Source organism: Vicugna pacos, chromosome 10 (genome assembly GCF_048564905.1).
Source record: "Vicugna pacos chromosome 10, VicPac4, whole genome shotgun sequence".
NCBI lineage: Eukaryota > Metazoa > Chordata > Mammalia > Artiodactyla > Camelidae > Vicugna > Vicugna pacos.
In genome coordinates, this window is record NC_132996.1 from 17,743,396 (window position 1) to 17,764,523 (window position 21,128).

The window sequence follows — 21,128 nt, forward strand, 5'->3', positions numbered from 1 at the left end:
CAAGCATTGTTTTACATGCTGGAGATATAGCAGTAAATAAAATAGACTAAGTCTACCTTCATGAGGTGAGGGAGATGGACAATTAAAAATAAACATTATAAGTTTTATTTTGTTTGAGTTCAGGGGCTCTAAGAAGCTAACACATTTTAAGACAGGATGAGACGGTGTAAGAGAGGTACCTGTGAAGAATAAAGGGTAGGGAACAGGAATAGACAAGGAGAGCCTTCAGGCCAGGATGCAGGTCTGAAAATTGAAAGAAAAGAAGTAAAGTAGGAGGTTTGGGGAGGAAGAATCAAGAGTGCAGCACAGTTCTAAGAAAATTCCAGCAAGATCAATGATGAATCCCTAAACTAAAGTTGCCTGTTACAGGATTCCTGAGCTCCCTAGGAATCAGCCAGTAGTAATGCAGTGCTCAGTTATTGGCCCCTGAGCAGCCCAGAGGAAGCAAGGCCTCAGAGACCACAGAGTGGATATGGACAGTGGGAGGTGTCAGTCATTATGCTCCTCTGGAACCTTTCCTTGAAGGAGATCTGAGTGGCTTGCTTCTACCACTGTTAGTTACGCAGGAAAAGAAGTAAGAAAAACATTTGAAGAGTACTGTTTGCCATTTTAGATAGTTTGAATTGAGAAGGGCTTTTGGACAAGGTAACACTTGAACATAAATCTGAGTGAAATGATAAGGCCATGTGGAAGTCTTTGAAGGAGATTCAAGGCAGAAGGAAGTGCAACTACAAAGGTTCTGAGGAGGAGTAAACTTCGATTTCATGATAAGGAAGAAGATCATCAGTGTGTCTGGATTAGAGTGAGTGATGGGGATACAGATTTTATTCATTCATTAAACAAATGCTTATTGGCTGCCTGCTATACCCTAGACAGTGTTCTAGGCACTGGGGATATGGAAAGGAACTAAACAGAACCCAAATCCTCTGCCCTTACGGGGTTTATATTCTATTGGGTAAAACAGACAATCAACAGGATATTTAATTCATTTGATAGTGATCAGTGCTGAGAGAGAATAAGGTAGGGATGGAGGGTATGACGCAGTGAGTGGATGGAGATGGTGGTGAGGGCAGGCTTATAGAGAAAGTGAGTTTTTAATAAAGATATGAAGAAAATGAGAGAGCAAACTAGGCAGCTATGAGAGAGAGGGATATTCAGGTAGGAGAAAGACTATAAAGCCTTTGCATCAGGAGTCTGCCTAATGTGATAGAGGAACAGCCAGGAGGTCAGGCTGAATGGCAGAGGTGTCAGTGAGGGGGAATAAGAGGTGAAATCAGAGAGACCAGTTACTGAAGAGTCCTTAGATCATAAATGAATTTCAGTTAAGGGACTGGTTTCTTTGTGCCATAGGTGAGGAGAAGCCCTAGAGACATTAAATCAAAATTGTGAAAATAATTTTGCTCCCTAGTCTTTGAGGCCTTCTTGTACCAGCAACTTTGGTACAAGGAGGGTCAGTACTGGGGCAGGTTGCCAGCAGTGATGTCAGTTTGAAAACAGAGTGGGGAAAATTAAACTTAACTGAGTAGGTATTTGTATTCAGTGGTAATGTATTGCATTTTTGAGTTGGAAGGATCTTAAGTTGAACTGGTGTGATTTTTAAATTTTATTGGTAAGGAAACAGAGGCTCTAAGAGGGAAAAAAAAGACCAAGGTCACAGAAGTAGTTAGTGGCAGACCCAGTACTGGGATCCACATTAGAACCCTGAACCACAGCTGCCTCTCCATATCAGAGTATTAACCCAGTGTGCCTGCAGAGAGGTTAAGTGCATTTTGTGGGAGGATAGATGAGGGAGTGCAGATGAGCTTGTTTTTCACATAAGCGTTTTCCATTAAGGACAAGAACAATTGGCAGACTCCTCCTTCTTCTCACCTCTCCCTGGAGAGCCCTCTTATACCTCCCTTGCTGGCAGTTGTCCATTTAGTTTATAAATCCATTGAGCAGGGAGTGTGCTGATTTTGTGGTTCACCTCTTATCAAAACCACCCTGGTCCTCTGGTAAATGATCTTATTTGACCGATAATTGCAAATCATCATATAATGTTAATAATATTAGTCTCTTAAATGAAATTCATTTAACCTGGCTCATCAGATATTTTATGCATGTTGTAGCTCCCTTTTGGGACCACTGAGGCTGATAACCAAGGAAAATGTGATCAGAATGGGCGTAAATGGAAATAACATATAATGAAGCTGGCTTGACACTGGGGTTTTGAATTGGGAAACTGTATTCTAAAATGTTCAGTTGCAATAGGAGGTCTTTGTCATGCTTCCAAGAGGATTACATTCAAATTGTGGTGTGTTCTTTGCCACATGCGTCAGCTAACATAGGCATTTTAATGCACGACAGTATATCAAATATTAAATGTGAAGGGAGGGTGAAATTTGAAATTTATTTATCTTAATCACTTGTATGCTCATGAGAATATGCTATCCTTTGCTAATGTCACATTCAGTCAGTCATTTATTTATTTATTCAGAAGCTATGCCATACAGGGAAAATATGTGCTTTGGAGTCAGATAGTCTAGTTAAATTCTTGTTTTGTGGATTACTACTTTTGTGATCTTTGGTAGGTCACTTAATTCCTTTGAGCCTCCATTTTTTCCAGAAATGAAATGAACATCTATTTTGTATGGCTGTTACAAGAATAAAATTAAGTAAATTTTATAAAATGTCTAATACAGTGCCCACAGTAGGCATTTCATTACTTGTAGCTATATGTCATTACTAGTAGTATAAACAGAGTACTGTGAAAACTCAGAGGAAGTAGTAGTAAATGTCTGAGAAAATGAGAGAGGGCTTCTTGGAGTAGGTGACTTTTGAAATGGGTTTTGAAGGATAAGAAGCAGTTTGCCAAATGTAGAGGGACTGAAGGGCAGTCAGGCGGAAGCAATAGTTTGGTTGCAGTCTTAAGTGTAAAGATTAAGATGGAGAAATAGGTGACTGGGTGAAACAGTTCATTTACAGTTTGATATGGTTTGATTAGTGATAGGAAAGTTCTGCCGTTCACCTTTTTTATAAATCTCTCCATCTAAGTGCTGAGATATTGTATGTGTGGAGTATAAACTTGCATTCTTTGCATGTTTCTTTTAAAATACAATTGCTTTTTCAGAATATAAAATTGATCCATTTCAATTTAATTTAAATAGAACTCAATTTAATTTCAATTAAATTTAATATATCTATATACCAAGCATGGTGCTAATCACTGAGAAACTACAATTAATAAAAGGGTTTGAACTTTGCTTTAAGAAACTCAGAATAATGGAAAGACCAATCCACTTATCAGTAGCTAAAGTGTTACTATTGAGGAGTAAAAAATGTACAGTGGAAGGAGTGTTGCTTGAGCTAGAATTTAAAAGATAAACAGAATTCCCAATTGTTTTAAAAAATCATTAGTACTTTAGAGGAAATTTGTTGAACATGATTTGGATAGCTTGAGTAGTTAGAAAGATAGTTGGGAGGTAGGCTGGGGAAGTGGGGCTTCTGCTTTGTAATTACGCCTTTGGCTAGCCCTGTACTTAGAAAATAATGCAATTGTTTGTATAGTCTGAGAAGGCATCTGAGTGTATAAACTCAATTTTCTATGCTTATTAGCACAATATATGTGTGGTTGATGTTTGACATCCAAAATATGAATTATGCATAAGCAATAGGGATAAGATGTTGTTATGATAAAAATTTAATTACTATACGCTATATTGCTGATAGACAGCAAATAATTGAATATCACTGACAAGTTGTCTCAACAGTGAGATGTGTTTGATGAAATGTCCAGTCAATGATGAGATAATGAATTATCCCACTAGAACTGTGATAGCTGTAGCTTTAAAAAAAAAACAACTGCCCAAAGGAAGTTGAAATTACATAGGTGAATCCTTGAAGATTTATTTTTTTGATGACAAAGAATAACATGTGATGCTATTGAACTTAATAATAATAAAAAGCTGGAACTTTCTGACTTTTTAGAAGGAATAGAGTATAAATCTATCCCATTGCAAACTCAGGTGATTTCCCATTTTATTCTATTTTATGAAGCCTGGAAATATCTCTTCACTATTTATTGGGATGAAATAAAGCAAACATTTATTGTTTATATACTGTGTACTTGGTGCTTTCATATTCATCACGTCGAAGCAATAACAAAATTCCATCTCAGCCAAAATAGAATCTGAGGCTCCAAGTAGGTAAATGACTTTCCCGATATCACGTGATTTGAGGCAGGCAGAGCTAAAATTCCAACTTAGGTCTACCTGGTTTTAAATCTTAGGTCTTTCTACTATAGAACGTGCCCTTGTTGGTTATCGAATAAAGGAATGCAAATATTTTGCATTACATTTTGAAAAATTGAGAATGAAAATATTGGGCCTGTATCTTTTTGATAAGAAGAAAAGATACTGCTGAACAGATAACTACATCACCCATTGATTTCCCCCTTAGCTAGCACTTATTGTCTGGATTAGTCTTTCCTAAACTGGATGGCTATTTGAATCTCATGGGGGAGCTCTTAAATATATAGATTCCTGGGCTCACCACAAAAAGATTCTGTGTTCTTGGTACAGTGTGGAACCTATTTTGTAAGGTTTCCTATGTGATTCTGAAGTGCACTCAGGTTTGGGACCTACAGTCTAGCCTGTGTGATGAGTGGCTTATTCTCTCTTTGCTTACCGGTGCTCGCTGTATGTACATCTGCCTAGAGTCAAGGTTTTATTTTACTTTTTTGTTGTTTTTTATTATTTTGTTGAAAATATAATATTAGGGAAAGGACAAGTTTTAATCCCTTACAGAATAGTGCTTCCAAAGAGAGGTCAATGCGCCACCTACATAAGAATCACCTTTGATAGTTGTTGAAAAGTAGATCTATTACAAGACAGGGAAAATTTTAGAATTAATATGTAGAAAGACAAGCCAAGCAATAGCTGATACATAGTTTACATACAATAAAATGCATAGATGTTAAGTGCTTGGTTTAGTGAACTTTGGTATTTGTATATACTTATGTAACCACCACCCAAAACTTTCATCACCCTAGAAAGCTCTCTGTTGCCTCTTTCCAGTCACCCCACACATAACCCCCAGGCTTTCTGTCTACATTGGTTAGTGTGCCTCTTCTAGAACTTCACGTGAATGGAATCACATGGCATCTATGCATTTGTGTCAGGCTGCTTTTGCTCAATATGATGTCTTTAGTTATTGATGTTGTTGCGTGTATTAGTTTTTCATTCCTCTTTATTGCTAATAGTATTGCATTAATACTTGTATTAATATAATACATTATAATTAATATAATACATTAATAATTGTATTAATATAATACAACTTGTTTGTTCATTTACCTATTGATGAGTTACTTAAAGATTTTGACCATTATGAATAAAGCTACTAGGAACATTTTTGTACAAGTCTTTATGTAGACATAGGTTTTCAGTTTTCTTGGGTAGATACCTAGGAATGGAATTGCTGGTCCTAGGATAGATGTATATTTACCTGTATGAGAAACTGCCAAATAATTCTCCAAAATGATAGTTCCATTTTACACTCCCACCAACCATGTATATGAGAGTTCTAGTTGCTCCACATCCTCAATAATTGGCATAATTGTTAGTTTTTATTTTAGCCATTTTAATGTGTTTGAAGTGTGTGCCATCTTTTTAAAGCAAAAATTTTAAGTTTTCCACCTTACTTGAGAGAGCAATTTCATAAAATAATACTCCATTAAAGTGGTAGACAGTTAAACATTGGAGAACAGAGTGTAGAAGAAAGTAGGCAAGAGTTATATCAAGGGATACATTAAGAGAGAAAAATTAGTCTTTATTTGATAAGTTAAATACAGTGGTTGAGCTGTTTTCCTTGGACTTAGATGGTTATATTACTTTTAACTCTTGATCAAATTTATGTCCTTAATTTGTGTTCTAATGTATGAAGTAGATATTGGCTATTTAACATTTTATAATACCATTACTTTAACAACAAAGTTACTATTTTTGAAGAAAGATATAAAAAAAAATCACATTGCCAAAGACCTACTTCTTTATTGGTAGTGTTCCATGCCTAAGAAGTGAATAATTCCTAATCAGCACTGGTAATAGGGAGATATTTGTATTCTTTTCTTTATTTCTTTTTTTAGGTCTTCAAAACCCACTGTCTGTTTTTCACTTACTGTACGGTTCAATACAGTTCCTCAGCCACACTAACCACATTTCAGGTGTTCAATAGCCTCATGTGGCTAGCAGCTATTATATTGGATAGCGCAGCTCGAGATATTGACTTAGTAAAAACTGCAGACTGACTTACAGAAGTTTGCAGCCTGGTCTTTCTAACAAAAATTCAAGAAGGAGGATCTGCTTTCCATGGGGCCTTTAAATAAATCATTCAGAACCTTGTGAGAGGATATAGATTCCCTGGAAGCACCTGAGCATTGTCATAATAACATAGCTGCTTAAATTGCACACCTACCTACCGTGTGGTAGTACTTTATCCATTGTCACTTTTAAGTCTTACAACAAACTTGAGGAATAGCATTATTCACATTTTATTGACGATTTAACTATGGCTCAGATTGGATAAGTAATTTGCCAAAGGTTACACACCTGTTAAGTTTTCATTGTGTTCTCATAGGGGTCTGGTTGTGACACCTCTTCGTATGTTTAAGAACCTCTGCTTCCCATGAAAACTGAGGCCTAGAGGTCTGAAATTGTTTGCCAGTTTTACTAGTTAATAGTAGATTCAGAACTAGACTCCAGATCTCTTAACTACTAATCTAGTGCTCTTTCATTATCCCAGTTGGTATTAGAAATTTTTCCTGTGACCACTAATCTTAGCACCTCTGCATAAGTTTCTTCTTTGTAAAAGACCTTATCTCAGGTGTTAGCTAGACTTGAAATCTGATAAGATTCTTATGCACAAAGAATGCATGTGGTTCATTTGTCATTTATAATAATTTCAATCTTAAAAAATAATTTTATCTCAATATTTTTAAAAGCTGTGCATCAATCTATAAGGATGTACCTTAATTTAGCTATTTTTCTTTGAGGAATATTTTGGTTATTTCCAATTTTCCACTATTATAAACAATGCTGCAATGAATAACCTTGTACAGGTATCTTGGTTTAATGTGTGTGTATTTTTTCAGGATAGATAACCAGAAATGATGTGAAATTTTTAGTGAAAATAGTCTTCCTATGAAATTGTACCCATGATTATATTGCCAACATTGGATACTACCAATCTTTTATTTTTTGTTGAAATACAATTGATATATGAAATTATATTAGTTTCAGGTGTACAACATAGTGATTCAATATATGTATATACTGAAAAATGATTACCACAATGAGACTAGTTAACATTTATCACCATGTACAGTTAGACATGTCTTTTCTTGTGATGAGAACTTTTAAGATCTACTCTCTCAGCCACCTTCATATATACAATGTAGTATTATTAACTATAGTCACCTTGCTGTACATTACATCCCCTGGACTTACTGTACCTGTTGACCATCTTCACCCATTTTACCCAAACCACCACCTCCCCACCTCCAGCAACCACTGATCTATCTCTATATTTATGAGTTCACCTTTTTCGTTTTTTAGATTCCACATACAAGCAAGATGATACGATATTTGTCTTTGTCTGACTTGTTTCATTTAGCATAGTGGCCTTAAAGTTCACCCATGTTGTCACAAATGGCAGGATTTTTTTTCTTTTTCATGGTTGCATTACATCTATCTATCTATCTATCTATCTATCTATCTATCTACCTACCTACCTACCTATCTACCTACCTATGTACCTACCTACCTACCTGTCTCATATTTTCTTTATTCATCCATTAATGAACATTTAGTTTGTTTCTATATTTTGGCTGTTGTAAATAATGCTGCAGTGAACGTGGGAGTGCAGATATCTTTTTGAGTTAGTGTTTTTTGTTTCCTTTAGATAAATACCCAAAAATGGAATTGCTGGATCTTATGGTAGTTTTATTTTTAATTTAGGGGGAGCCTCCATACTTGCCATAGTGGATGCAGTAGTTAACATTCCTGCCAACAGTATGAAGGTGTTCCCTTTTTCTCTACATCTTTGCCCAACACTTGTTATTTCTTGTCTTTCTGATGATTGCCATTCTAATAGGTATGGCGTGATATCTTATTGTGGTTTTGATGTGCATTTCTCTGATGATTAGTGATGCTGAGAACTCTTCATGTACCTTTTGACCTCTGTATTGTTTTCTTTGGGAAAATGTCTATTCAGTTCCTCTACCCAAGTTTTAATTGTGTCGTTGATGATTTTGCTGTTGAGTTGTATGAGTTCTTTTTATATTTGTATATTAACCTCTTTTCAGATATATGATTTATAAATATTTCCTCTCATTCCATAGGATAGTTACGATACTGTTAACTTATATGACATTTTAATATTCACTGTTTTCATAAATGCATCTCAATTCTTTTAATAACTTTGCATTATAACTAAACTTTTACCTGAGGAAATACCAGAGAGGCTAAATGATGTGCCCAATACCATGTAGATTGTAAATGTCAGGATTTGAGTGGAATTTAGGGCTTATGATGTCCAGGGCTGTACCCCTTACACAATGGCATGAGGCCTTCTAGTCATGGAAACTTTGTTCTAGTTGGTTCAGTACTTGAGGCCTCTGTCTCCCCATTTGTAAAATGAGAGACTTGTAGTATTTGACCCCTAAAACCTTTTAGCTTCTTATATCTGTGACTCTGTCTATCAACCCAGTAAATAAAAGATTAATTTAAGGAAAATATAAGTTAAGGTGGTTGTTTTCTTTTATAGATAAGCCTGTTGTCTTTCTTAGATAATCACCTGGGTTTTCCTTGAATGTCAAAATTTCCTAATACACTTAAAATATGGGTTTTTCATATTAATCTAGAAGCCAATGGTTGAGTTACAGAATGTCTGTCAGTCCTTTAACATTTTATGCAAAATTTTCTGCACATGCAGCTATGTGCATTTTCTGTAAAAGGGTTCATAGATTTTATTAGATTTCCAAAGATGTCTAAGATCAAAGAGAAAAAAATAGAACCATGGATCTAAAATGTGGCTTGACTTTTCACTATGTAAAATACACACATCAGTTTAGTAATGTGTCAACTGTAAAAAGCAAGGTTCAATTATACCTGGAAATGGCCCACCAAATTACATGGTTTTCTTATTACATAGAGGTCAGCAATTTAGTGCCTGTACTCCTTTGCCATAACCACTTTTAACAAGCTGTTTTAAATCTACCCTTAGTTTTCTTTGATCTTTACAAGGTGGAGAGAAATTTTCAGATTTTGTATAGACATAGCTATTCTGTTGTGTTTTATGAGCAGAATACAAGATCACAAAATGAAACAGCTACAGTTGATTCCTTTAATGTGGATCTCACAAAAGGGTGCTTACTCTTGGTTTCTGTTCTCTCAGATATTGGCTCTTTTCAGAGAACTGCGTGTGTGAAGAGCTAATACTTACTTTTATATTTGGTTGGGGGAAGTTGCAACAGAAAACTACTCTTTACATGCAGTTTAGATAAAGTACTCTAATTTCATGATAATTATCCATGCTAACTGTGTCGCTGCTCTTAAAGCTCTTCAGTATATTGCCCCAGTGAGATTTCCTGAATTCTTGTTAGAATGCTCAAGTCAGCCTATTTGCTGGAGAAGAAAATTTTAGCTCCAGTGGTATGCTAGAGCTAGCTTGTTAACAGCTCATGAAACGGATTTTTAAATTTTCAAGGAATTTTGCCACATGCTTGGCATCACGTTGGCAGCTTGAAATTGGTTGTGGTGGGAATATTTACACCACGAAAATAAGCAACTATTAATCAGGGCTATTGTCCCATGGGAGCGGGACTGTTAAACACTGACCAACACACCCCTGTTTAGTTTAGGTATTTTCTCAGTTATAGTTGCATACTTTCTACATTATCTAATTAGGAATCCCTAGAGAAAATTCAAAATAAGGCAAAGTTTGACTCATTTTTTCTTAAAATGACACCTCTGTAAACACTTATGTAGAATAAAACTCCAGTTTCTGAAATGCCTGTGTGTAACTTCTTATTTGTTGTCAAACTGGAAGATGACAAAGAACCACTGAAATAGAAATCAAGGAACTGGGATTCAAGTTTCCCTTTTTGTTACTGATTTCATGACTGAGCAATCACTTCACCTTCTGTGCTTCAGTTTCTCTAAGTGTAAAAGGAGGTAAAGCTGGGTGGTATTTGCTAGTCTTTATGAAACTACCTAGTATAAAAGTTCTTATTCTAAAGGAAAATGAGTATTTATAGTCACCCTACAAAGAGTTAATAATTCATCTAAAATAATAATGCTTGCATAGTGACTTTACATTTCATAGTCATAAAACCAAGGTGTATGAAATTGTACTTTCCAAAATTTTTCTTATTTTAAAAATGGTTAACTCCTATTTCTAGTGATGGCAGAATCTGTAAAACACTGTCATTATCAGATAAAGTCATTAATTTTATGATTTTAATTTTCCCAATTCTAGGTTTCTACCCAATCTGTTCAGCATTTTCCCTTTTCACGTCTTTTCTTCTCTCCAGAACTTTGCCCTGAATTCCCCAGGGGCAGGGACTTATGTCATTTTGGCTTCAGAGAAGAGGTTGATGTGTCCTTGAACTGGAGCATCCATGCATGCTGTCTTTTGCTGAGTGAAGAAGACATTGATCTATGGTCACTGGAACTGGTTCTTTCTGCACTGTTCAGTGGAATGTTCTCCTTCCCTTTGGAGCTCTGCTTATTAGGTCCATATGAATCACTATGGCCTCTTTATCCTAACTGTAATGCCTCTCCAGAGGCAAGCTTCCACTCTATGCAACCGTCATACCTTTCTTTTCTCAGGGATATAGGAAATTTTCAGATGTTATCCATTGTTTTGTCTTGGGCTTCAGAGATTGAGGGCAAGGAATGTCTCTAGCCTTCTCTTTTTAGATTTAGGTTCTGTTATATTTGCTATTGGAGAGCCAGGCTACAGAGTACTTAACCTGTCAGAATTTTTGTATTTGCCAGCTGAAAATGGAAGTGACACCCAGCTGTATCCCGAACACCTAGAGAGTGTCTGACATACAGTAGGTGCTCAATAAATATTTGTTGATTGAGTGAATGAATGAAATAAACTGAATTGATAAATAAAATTTCCTCTGCTTTGTGCAACCCTCCTTTCCCAGCTATATCGGTTTTCTCTCATTCCCCTCCCTACAAAGTGCTTGGCCAGGAGGATGAGCAAGGATGTAAGTCTCTATAAGGGACCCACCAACAAATACTCTCATGCCATAATCCTATAATCTTTTCACTCTCCTTGAACTTTTTTCTCTTTTGGGGCAGAAGACTCCTTTTTTCTTTGCTGTGTGGTTTATATTGAATTCTATTCTCTGAGACCTTTAGTCCTTTGGCACTTTGTATATAAATTGCAGCATTTAAACTGAAAAGCAGTCAACCAAACAAGGAACCATTCTCTCTCAAAAAGCCCTGATATTACAACAGAAATTACTCATTTTGATGACAATATATTTTTTTTCTGCTGTAGACTTCAAGACTTCTCTTAAGAAGTTTAAGCCAAGAACATGACTCTCCATTCTACCTAAAAGCCATGTATCTAGAAAACTATCATTTATACCTGAATGATAGGGAAAAAGAAATTTGTAGAAAGAAGTGTGTGTGTGTGTGTGTGTGTGTGCACAATTCAGTTAATACTTTATTTTCCCATATGCTAGATAGAAAAATTACTGAACAGTACAGAGATTTTAACTGAGGGACCCAGGAGCTTCTGGGCAGTCCTTCTTAATTTAGGATATACATCACAGTCTCCTGTAGAGCTAAAAAATACACTTGCTTGTGTTTTGTTACACACTTGCTGTTTCACAGTTTTCTGGAGAGAGTTTCAGGCAATTTATAAAACTTTGTTTTATAAATTCTTATACAAATTTTTCCTAGATGTGTCCGATTCATATCTCTCTCTAAGAATCACTGTCTGAAGATCTTTGGATGGTTTTCATGGATTCTGTCATATTCTGAAATTGCATTTGGCATTTTGTGTGGTGGTGCTCATGTAATAACTTCCTAGGGAGAAAAATTCATAGTTATAGGGGAGGCTCATGGGGATTGGAGTAGGTGCTAATGAGAGATGAACTTTTCCCAAGGTATGACTGAAAGTAAAGAAGGATGCCCATTATGTCTATATATGCTACTGGGAATGAAATTTAATATCCTGTCTGGGTATTTGTTGGAACTGCTTAACCACAAGGGAAAATAACTGGAAAAGAGCTAGCCTAGAGCTATCAAAATGATTAGGGCATTAGAATTTGGGTACTTTGAGGGAAGGACAGGGTAGCTTGGAAAGGCAGAGCTGAAGTAAAACCTGATAGAATCTGAGAACAGAGCTATACAGACTTAGAGAACTTTCAGAACTTCCTCCAGCTGATACTTTTACTTCATTAACCATCCTATGATTGTCCAGCCTCTGGTTTCAGAGAAGGGGATCTCACTATTTTCCGAGGAAATCCATTGCATTTTTGGATACCTCTAATCATTATATAAATCATGTTAAAATGAAATCCCCCTTCTTATAGTTTCATCTCACTGATCTTGATTTTTTCTCTGTATAAAAACACAATACGGAATTCCTTTTTCACTCGAGGACCATCCCGATAACTTAGTACACGTTAATCCTGTGATACTTGAATTTCTTTTACTGGATAAATGCCCTCGGTTTCTTTAATCATCTGGTTTAGAATTCAAGAACCATCCAGTCACTGTTCCTAAATAAAGGACATACAGTAGAGATAATTATAACAATGATGTTTCTAAAGTAAGGACTTGTTGTCTGTGCAGACTCATCACCAATCCAGAGGAGAAGCTACAGATGCCTGAGACTGGTTGATGGTCTCCAAGCCCTCAGAGAATCTTTCTAGGATATGTTTTTCAACCCTTTTCAAATTTATTTGCTCTGTCCTAATGTACCTTATATTTGCTTCGTTTCTGCCTCTCTGTACAACCCTTTAAAATCAGGATTTAGTTTGGATTGTCTGTCTGGTTCTTGGTTTCAAATTCCTGGATACTGTTACTTGGTTTTCCCTTGGCTTCATGCCCTTAATCCCATGAGTCACGTTATTAAATCCCAGTTGAGGCTCCCACCTATCACCTGGGTCTAGTTCCTTGGGGCCCCACGTTTTGGGGGGGAGTGCAGATGCTTTCATCAGAATTATCACATTTGGTTTACCAATAGTAATAACTCTATGATCTTAGGAGGTAAGAAGGCATTATTTTTTCTCAATTTATAGATTAAGAAACTGAGGTTCAGAAGCATTATGCCACTTATCAAAAGACACACAGCTGGTAAACAGGTCTTCTCATTCTAAGTCTGGAGTAGGTAGGCTTTCTTCAGTTTTCAGAGACAGCAAGGCAACAGGATCACAACAGTTACCCTCATGGGTCTGATACGGGATCTGTCCTCACCAGGTCAGGTGCCCATGGGATGCTTTGAGGAAGGACGTGGCCATGATTTCAACTTTTATCATTGCTGTTGCCAACTTATATGCATATAATACTTAATATCTATTATCTCACTTTAAAAATGGGACCATCTACCAAAACTATGGGCTATATATTCTCATTTAAAAAAAATAGTCACAGAGAAGTGGAGCCTTATTGAAGGTAATGTAGCTAAGCAGCAAAAAAAAAAAAAGACTAAATGTAATCCATGTATAATGGCAATGATAAATTTTTCATAGGCTATTTTAAGGTAACTACATTATTTGGGGAAAATTGTTTACCATTTCTAGCTCAGGGTATCTACTTACCTCTCAGACTTATTTTTAGAATTAAATCTTTTTACAGTGAAAATCAGCAATTCTTCATTTCTGTGCATTGTATTTATTTATTATATTCTTTATTATTTTTCTTATTTATTAAACAAACCTATATTGAGAACTCTTTGAGTGTGTACCTATCAGGCATGGGTTAAATCTGCCTTGTCCAATATGGTAATCACAGCACATGAATTGAGATGTCACGTACATATAAAATACACTACAGATTTTAAAGACTTAGTATTAAGAAGTGTAAATGATCTCAATAATTTTTGCATTGATTATATGTAGAAATGATAATTTGAAAATATATTGTGTTAATTATATCTACTTTAAAATTAATTTTACTTCTTTCTTTTTACTTTTTTAATGTATCTACTAAAAAATTCAAAAATTTTTATATGGCTGGCATTTGTGGTTCACCTTATGTTTATTATGTTTCTGTTGGTCAGTGCAAGATAGAGCAAAGACAAGATATTTATTCAAACAACTACAATGTAGGCACAGGAAAGTTACCAAAGATTTCATAGTCTAACAGGGTGACAAAGCAAAGAAAAATTTTATAATGATTAGCTAAGTGATGAAGAACATGGACTTTGATGTTTCATTCACATTGCTTCACATCTCTTTTCTGTAACTTAGTATATGGTCTAAATCAAATGATTTAAACACTGGGTCTTAGTTTTCCTTACTTGTAAAATCGTTTTTACCATGTTACCTTGTAGAGTTTTTGTGAAGATTTAATGACATGCTATTTGAGAAGTGCTTAGCAGAGTTACTGGAATATAGATAATGCTTAATAAGTAACAGCTATTATAATGTTGGTGATAATTATGTTGATTTTGATGAGAATCATGGTACTTAGCTGTAAATATGTACCAGGTGCTATGAGGACAGGGTGAGGGACACTTGGATCAAATCGGTAGACCATGGAAAGTGACTTCTAAACTATATTTTAAAGGATAATTAAGAACTAACCAAGTAGATAGAAAGATGGAGGGAAAAGTGTGAGTGGCAGTGGGAAAAAGTTTTGCAAAAATTCGTGAACTCATGAGAAAAATCTCACCTTTCCCGCTCTCACAGTGAGATACTCTACATGAGCATAAGCAAAGTGATGTGGAAAACTGAGACATGCCACTAGAAAGTTCAGTCCAAACAACTAGTGTTGCTACTAAAAGAAGTGTGTGTGTGTGTGTGTGTGCGCGCGTGCACGCTTAAAATATCAGAAGGCTTTCTAAATATCCAAATCTATTTATAATTCTTCAACTCACACCTTGCCTAAGAGAGAGACCTCCAAAGTCAGGTAAGGAGAACATAATGAATTTGATTCATCAAGTAAGAGAGAGCTTCTTCTTAAAGAAGAAAAAGCAGATGCAATAGACATTTTTGTTAAAGGAAGCTAAAACACTAAAAGAAACCTAAACATGATCGAAGATGCTATTTTGAAATTGCCTTTTGCACCATTTTCTGCAAACTAAATTGCATCTTGGTGTATCGGTTGCCAAAAAGCAAGCTGAACTGAAAATACAAATGCTCCCAATTTAAAATCACCCATTGGAAATAAAAGAAGAAGCAGACAAAATAATGAAAACACTTTAATCCTTATAGATAAGTACTATTTGGGGGATATTTTAATAAGCAAATGTTTATTTTACTTGCTTAGAATATTCTCTTGGATTCTAGATACATAAATTTCAACCCACGTTCCCCAGTTGCCATAACAACTTGATGCATTTGTTCTCTTGTGTCATTTTTCATCACATCAGTTTTTTTTTAAAACTTTGGTTGCTATGATAACACAGTATAGTTGTTAAATTTATTCTATTCACATTTTGTTCTACTGGAAACTGGTAATTTGCTTTTATTTTTCTCTGGAGAAGCTCATATTACAGAAGTATAATAAGGAAAATAGTGACCTAAATTTTAATATAAGTTAATATTGAAATTTTAATTATGTGTATTAATTTATGCCCAAATGGTGTTACCTTTGTGACATTGAAGATGGGTAGTGATTATCTCATTCTACTCTGAAGAAAGAACCAAACTTTGCCGTACAGAATGAAGGAAATGGACAGTTTGAGTTGCAGTTGTATCTCCATACATGACTTTAACCAGTCTTAGTTGGAGGGAGTGGTGTCAAGAAATAGTCATACCAAATTGCCATTACTGGCTTCCTTAGTGACTACCTTGCTTCACTACAAAATGTGAGCTAATTTATTTCAAAGAATGAAACCTGGCTTAGTAGAAATCCCTAATCTATGCTGACCCACTCCTAAAAAAAGAAATAGAGATCTCTTTTATCAAAAATCTTCTTGTCCAGAATCAGATATTGAGGTATAGGGCTATACATAAATTTGTTTCTATTGATTCAGCTAATGCCTATAGTTTCCTCTATTTTTATTGTTTTTAATGGTACTTTCATAAAAACAACTAATTACATCACCTAAAATCAATGATGTTCTGACCCGTTCTAGCTCTAGAGATTACCATTTGGACAGGCTGGGTTAAGAGGCATGCCAGTGTATACTGGAAAAAAGGCAAGAGATCAAAGTCAAAGAGACTTAGTTAGACTTTAATAATTACTAACTGTGTAACATTGGGAAATTATCTGCTGAGTCTTAGTTTTCAGATCTGTAAAATAGGGATGAAAATAATTAGCCCATAGATTTTTAAGGAAGGAATTCTGAGAGTGTATATTCAAAAGGTATAATAGAGTACCTACCACATAATAGATGCTTAAAACAGCTTAGTTGCCTCATCCTTCTCCTGTTCCCTTCCACTGAAAGCCAGTGAGGATGAGAAGGAGAAACCAGTGAAGTTCCAGTGAAGTAATGGCTCCAGGAGCAGCCTCTTCTCTCAGTCAGTAATCTAATGTTCAGAGGTAAAGAGAGAGCATGGCTAATTTGAACTCAATTTGAACAGGAGTTGCTGTCCCTAACCAGTGCAGTAAATGGAGGTGGTGGGGCGGGATATGGCAGCAGGAGCCTCCAAGAAGTCATAGTATTCGGTGTCTTGTGTTTTTGTAAGGGTGTTTGTGTTAGAACATGGACCCAACCACAATCTGAGGTTTCATGTAATAAGAGAAATCCTCCTGGCAAAGGCTTTATCATCAGATCTGGAGTTAAAGTTTGGATCTGTTTTGGGACCTTAGAAAAGTCACCTAACTTCTTTAAGGTATCTCATATATGTGTAACATATTAATCAAAGCATATTCATTGAGCATCTATAGATAACACATATTTTAGGGTTTGTGATTAGCATTACAGATAATAAACGTAAGGTACTTTCAATAAATGTCTTTATTTTTTAACACTAAACTATTGTGACTGATGGTGGTATTAATAACAATGACAGTGTTGAATGGCAAGTGCTAATTAGAGTTTTAGGATTCTGGCTTATTTGCCTGGGAGCCATTGCAGACTTCTGTCCCAGCAGGGAAACAAAGAGGGATTAAGGAGAACAAATGAGTGCTCAGAGCTGATTCTAGGCACACTGCATCTTTGACTTATGACAGTAAGGCAGACGGCTGCTATCTTCAGCCATAGTTGAATATGAAAATGCTAATATTTTGCTAGGCTTGGCCCAGACTGACTCAGGAAATGAGAATGCTGTGTCTCCAGATTGAAGAAACAAGTGTCTTCGCTTGAGAGGGACTGGGGAGGCTGAAACTGACAAGTTCCTGTGATCCTGTTCCCTCTCAGTGCCTAAAGCACTCTTCGAGTATTAAGCCAGAGCATTCAGGGAGATGCATCGACTTTGTCAGGCCACTAGGGTATCATTTAGAATCTCTCTGCTGGAACAATGGAGATGACGTATAAATTTCAACCCGCATTCTCGGGTTGCCATGGTAGCTTGATGCACTTGCTTTGAAGTGTCTTTTGTGTCCCCCCTTTTTTCTTTTCTTTTTTTAAACATCAGGACTTTTACTTTGCCAGTAGTTCTTCAAATGTGGTTCTTGTGGCTTTCTATCCTTCTATTTCCTTATCTCCCAGCTAAATTTCTGAATTTGTTGCTGGGAAGTGATTTCTACTTGAGAATAATAGCTAAATATGCATATTCACACAAAAGTGCCTGTGTGCCTGTAAGTCAATCTCACTCTCTCTTTTTTTCTGACAGAGAGAGAGAGAGGGAGAGACAGATAATTATGTTTTAAAAAGGTTAGATTTCCAAAGCCTTTCAATGCTTTTTAAAAGGCAGACTGTGTATCTTAAATAAAAAATTGTAGAATAACTGGTTCGTTTCTAGAACACTGAACTGATTTAGTATTTCCTTAGCAACTGCAATGTGGCAGGATGAATAAAGAGTAATTCTCATTGCATTTTTTCTCCATTTGACTACTTTAACATATTTACATTGTGATAAGTAGTGTGCTTCAGTGTAAAGAGCACAAGAGACTTGGGTTTGCATTCAGGCTCTTGTCATCTCTTACCTGTGTGACCTTGGACAAGTTACTTGACCACTGTGAGCTTCATGTTAAAATGGTTGATGGTATCTTGTAAGATATTTATGAGGAATATATTGAGATCATAGAACATACCACAATAGGTCCTAAGACATTATAAACAAATGTTAATTCCTTCATATCTAGCCAACTAACAAAATATATTTGAAAAGTAAAATCTATTTTGGTCTCACTCATTAGATGAATGCATACTTTCTTTTTTACCATACACATTTCCTTGTCACAAAGGTGAGGCAAATCTGAAAATACAGGAGCAGAATGGTAAATAGTCTCCTTGCCTGGATGCTCACCATGTACAGAACTGACAATGGAAAAAGGCATTTCCTGGAAGCCTCCAAGGGAAGATGACCTCTTGTTACATTCATTTAGGATTTTTCGTCTAGGTCTAAGCCTGGTTAAAAATATCAAGCTAATAGCAAGGAGATTTGAAACTATTCTATTTACTGAAAAACAGTAGTCACCACCACCACAAAATTTCCCTTTCATGTAGAAAGTGGCTGTGCTACAGGTACATTCTAAATATAAAAGTATGCTTAATCAGAGGTTACAGGGAAGCAGGGAAATAACATTAGCCATACAGGCAAAGGGATATTGCCAAGCTGTGAGTGCTGCTATTGCTATGCATTTGTGTGTAGTGTTGACAGTGAAAAAATAACAAAGGGATAGAAGCAAAATTAAATTTTAAAAGAACTGCAATTATATGACATGACACTAGCTTTATAAAAGTACTGGGTCTTTTAGAGAGTCAGTCAAAGAAAACTAAAAATAAAGGAAAGAGATCATTAGGAACATTATTAAAGGGATAGTATCTAAATCATAATAATTTAAAAACTATTTTTTTGAGTTACAAGTAAAATAAGCATAAAAGAAGAAAATATTTTCTCCCTAGTAAAATAGAGGTGATAGGTGAAAAAATTATTGAATAAATATTTGATAGATTTATCAGTCAAAATAATGTTCCATTAAATAGTTGAAGCGTTGTCTATTTGGTTATAATTCAGAAAAAGGGTGGATTTTGGACTCTAATTAAACCAAATTAGAATCCTGGCCCTGTTTTTTGGTAGCTGAGTAATTTGGGGCAAATAATTCAATTTCAGTAAGCCTCAGTTTCTTTATCTGAGGTAGGAAAACTGAATTCCAGTGTAGGTTCTGCTACAAAACTTTGCATAAAATTGGACAAATCCTTTTGCTTCTGTGGGTCTTTTTCTCTGTTATATAAAAGGGAGGGAGTTAGTGTCTAGGTGGTGATCTTAATGAGGATAGTTGCAGCTCTGACAGTCCTAGGCTCAATGTTCTGTTTAGTGTGATATTTAACTACACTGTTACAGCTAAAGCCATTAATTAAGGCCTTTTATTTTCAGGCTTCTTCTGAAGCCAGTTTATTTTGGATCCAAAAATCAGATCCTGAAAGTAAACAAGAGGGCAGCTTGTAAGGACTTCAGGTCTTTGCCATGTATTGATGTATCTTCTAGAAAGTATGAAGTCTGTTATCTCAAGGATCTGAGTGCTGATAATCAGGTAACATGGTATCCCTGGTTCCATAGCTTGCACTCGTCTTTAGTTATTGAGAGAACTTTGTGGTTCTGCTTCTCTTCCTCAAACATTAACGAAGCACATGCTTTGTACCAGGCACTGTACAAGGCTCATTAAAGAAAGGTTTAATAAAAATAACATACAATGCTACTCATCATGAAAAATATAGAAATATGTAAACAACAGAATAAATGTCAGTTACCATCACAGTATTTGGATGTAATCACAACTGTATTTTGGTGGATTTTATTTTTCAGTATTTGTATATGTATAGGTAAACAAACTTTGGGTATCACTAGTATATATTCCTTGTAACATACTTTTTCATTTTAAATATTTCTGCTGGCATTTTTCTATCCATAAAGATTCTTCTATAGTATAATCTTTAATAGCTATGTCACATTTGATTATCCGACTATATTGAGTCGTTGAATAGAACAGTGGCTAAGGACATGGACTCCAGAGTGAACTGTGTGGGTGAAAAACACAGCCTCACCTCCTTACTAGCTGTGTGTTTTTAGGCAATGTATTTAACTTCTCTTAGCCTCAATTTCCTGATCTATAAAATGGATGCAATAATAGTACAAGACCTCATAGACTTTTGTGATGATTCAGTAAATTAATCCTTATAAAACATTTAGAGAATAAGCAGTCAATAAATATTAACTATCATTAATCATTACCAACACTTATTTTGTCCAGTCTGGTATCTATTTTAAATAGGTAAGTTTCGCTCATTTGCATTTATTGTGGGTCCCAAAATATTTAGACTTATTTTATCATTTTAGGACATAATTTTTTCTTTATTGATTATCTTTTTTCTTTCTACCTTATCCCCCATTTCTATCTCCTATTGTACTAAAAATATTTCTATTTTTGCTTTTTATTTTTTGTTCTGCTCGTTTGGAAACTTCTGATTGTATTTCTATTTTTTATTGATTATCTTTTTGACATACACAATAATCTGTAAATTACTCTAAGCAATACGAAGTTGTTAGGTATTGTTCCCTGAAATATGACAAGGACCTTAATGTACTTTAACTTACTGAACAATCTCCCAACTTGTTACCATATTTGAACATAAAATTTTTTATTTAAACATAGAAATTTTTATTTAAAATCAATAGCTTATTAAATTCATACTATATTTTGTTAATTTCTGTGCTCACCATTGGTCCATGTACTTATGTGTTCCCCTGAGTTCACTCTTCTTGCTAAACTACATCCTTTAATAGCTTTTTTGGGTAAGGGTCTTGATTATTAAATTATCTTAGTATTTGTATGCCAGTACCCCCACTT

General features: G+C 35.4%; 1 protein-coding gene across 2 annotated transcripts in view; it reads left to right on the plus strand.

The window, feature by feature from the left end:
• The window catches only part of DLG2 (discs large MAGUK scaffold protein 2), a 1,735,130-nt gene that overhangs the window by 297,769 nt on the left and 1,416,233 nt on the right, over positions 1 to 21,128 (plus strand). Inside the window, exon 1 of one of the 2 annotated variants that reach the window (XM_072969075.1) lies at positions 16,700 to 16,715. The exons of the other annotated variant lie outside the window; for it this stretch is intronic. The gene's annotated coding sequence lies outside the window, so the exon portion shown is untranslated. Of the gene's footprint in view, positions 1 to 16,699; positions 16,716 to 21,128 lie in introns of those variants that run through there. 2 annotated transcript variants of the gene reach the window in all.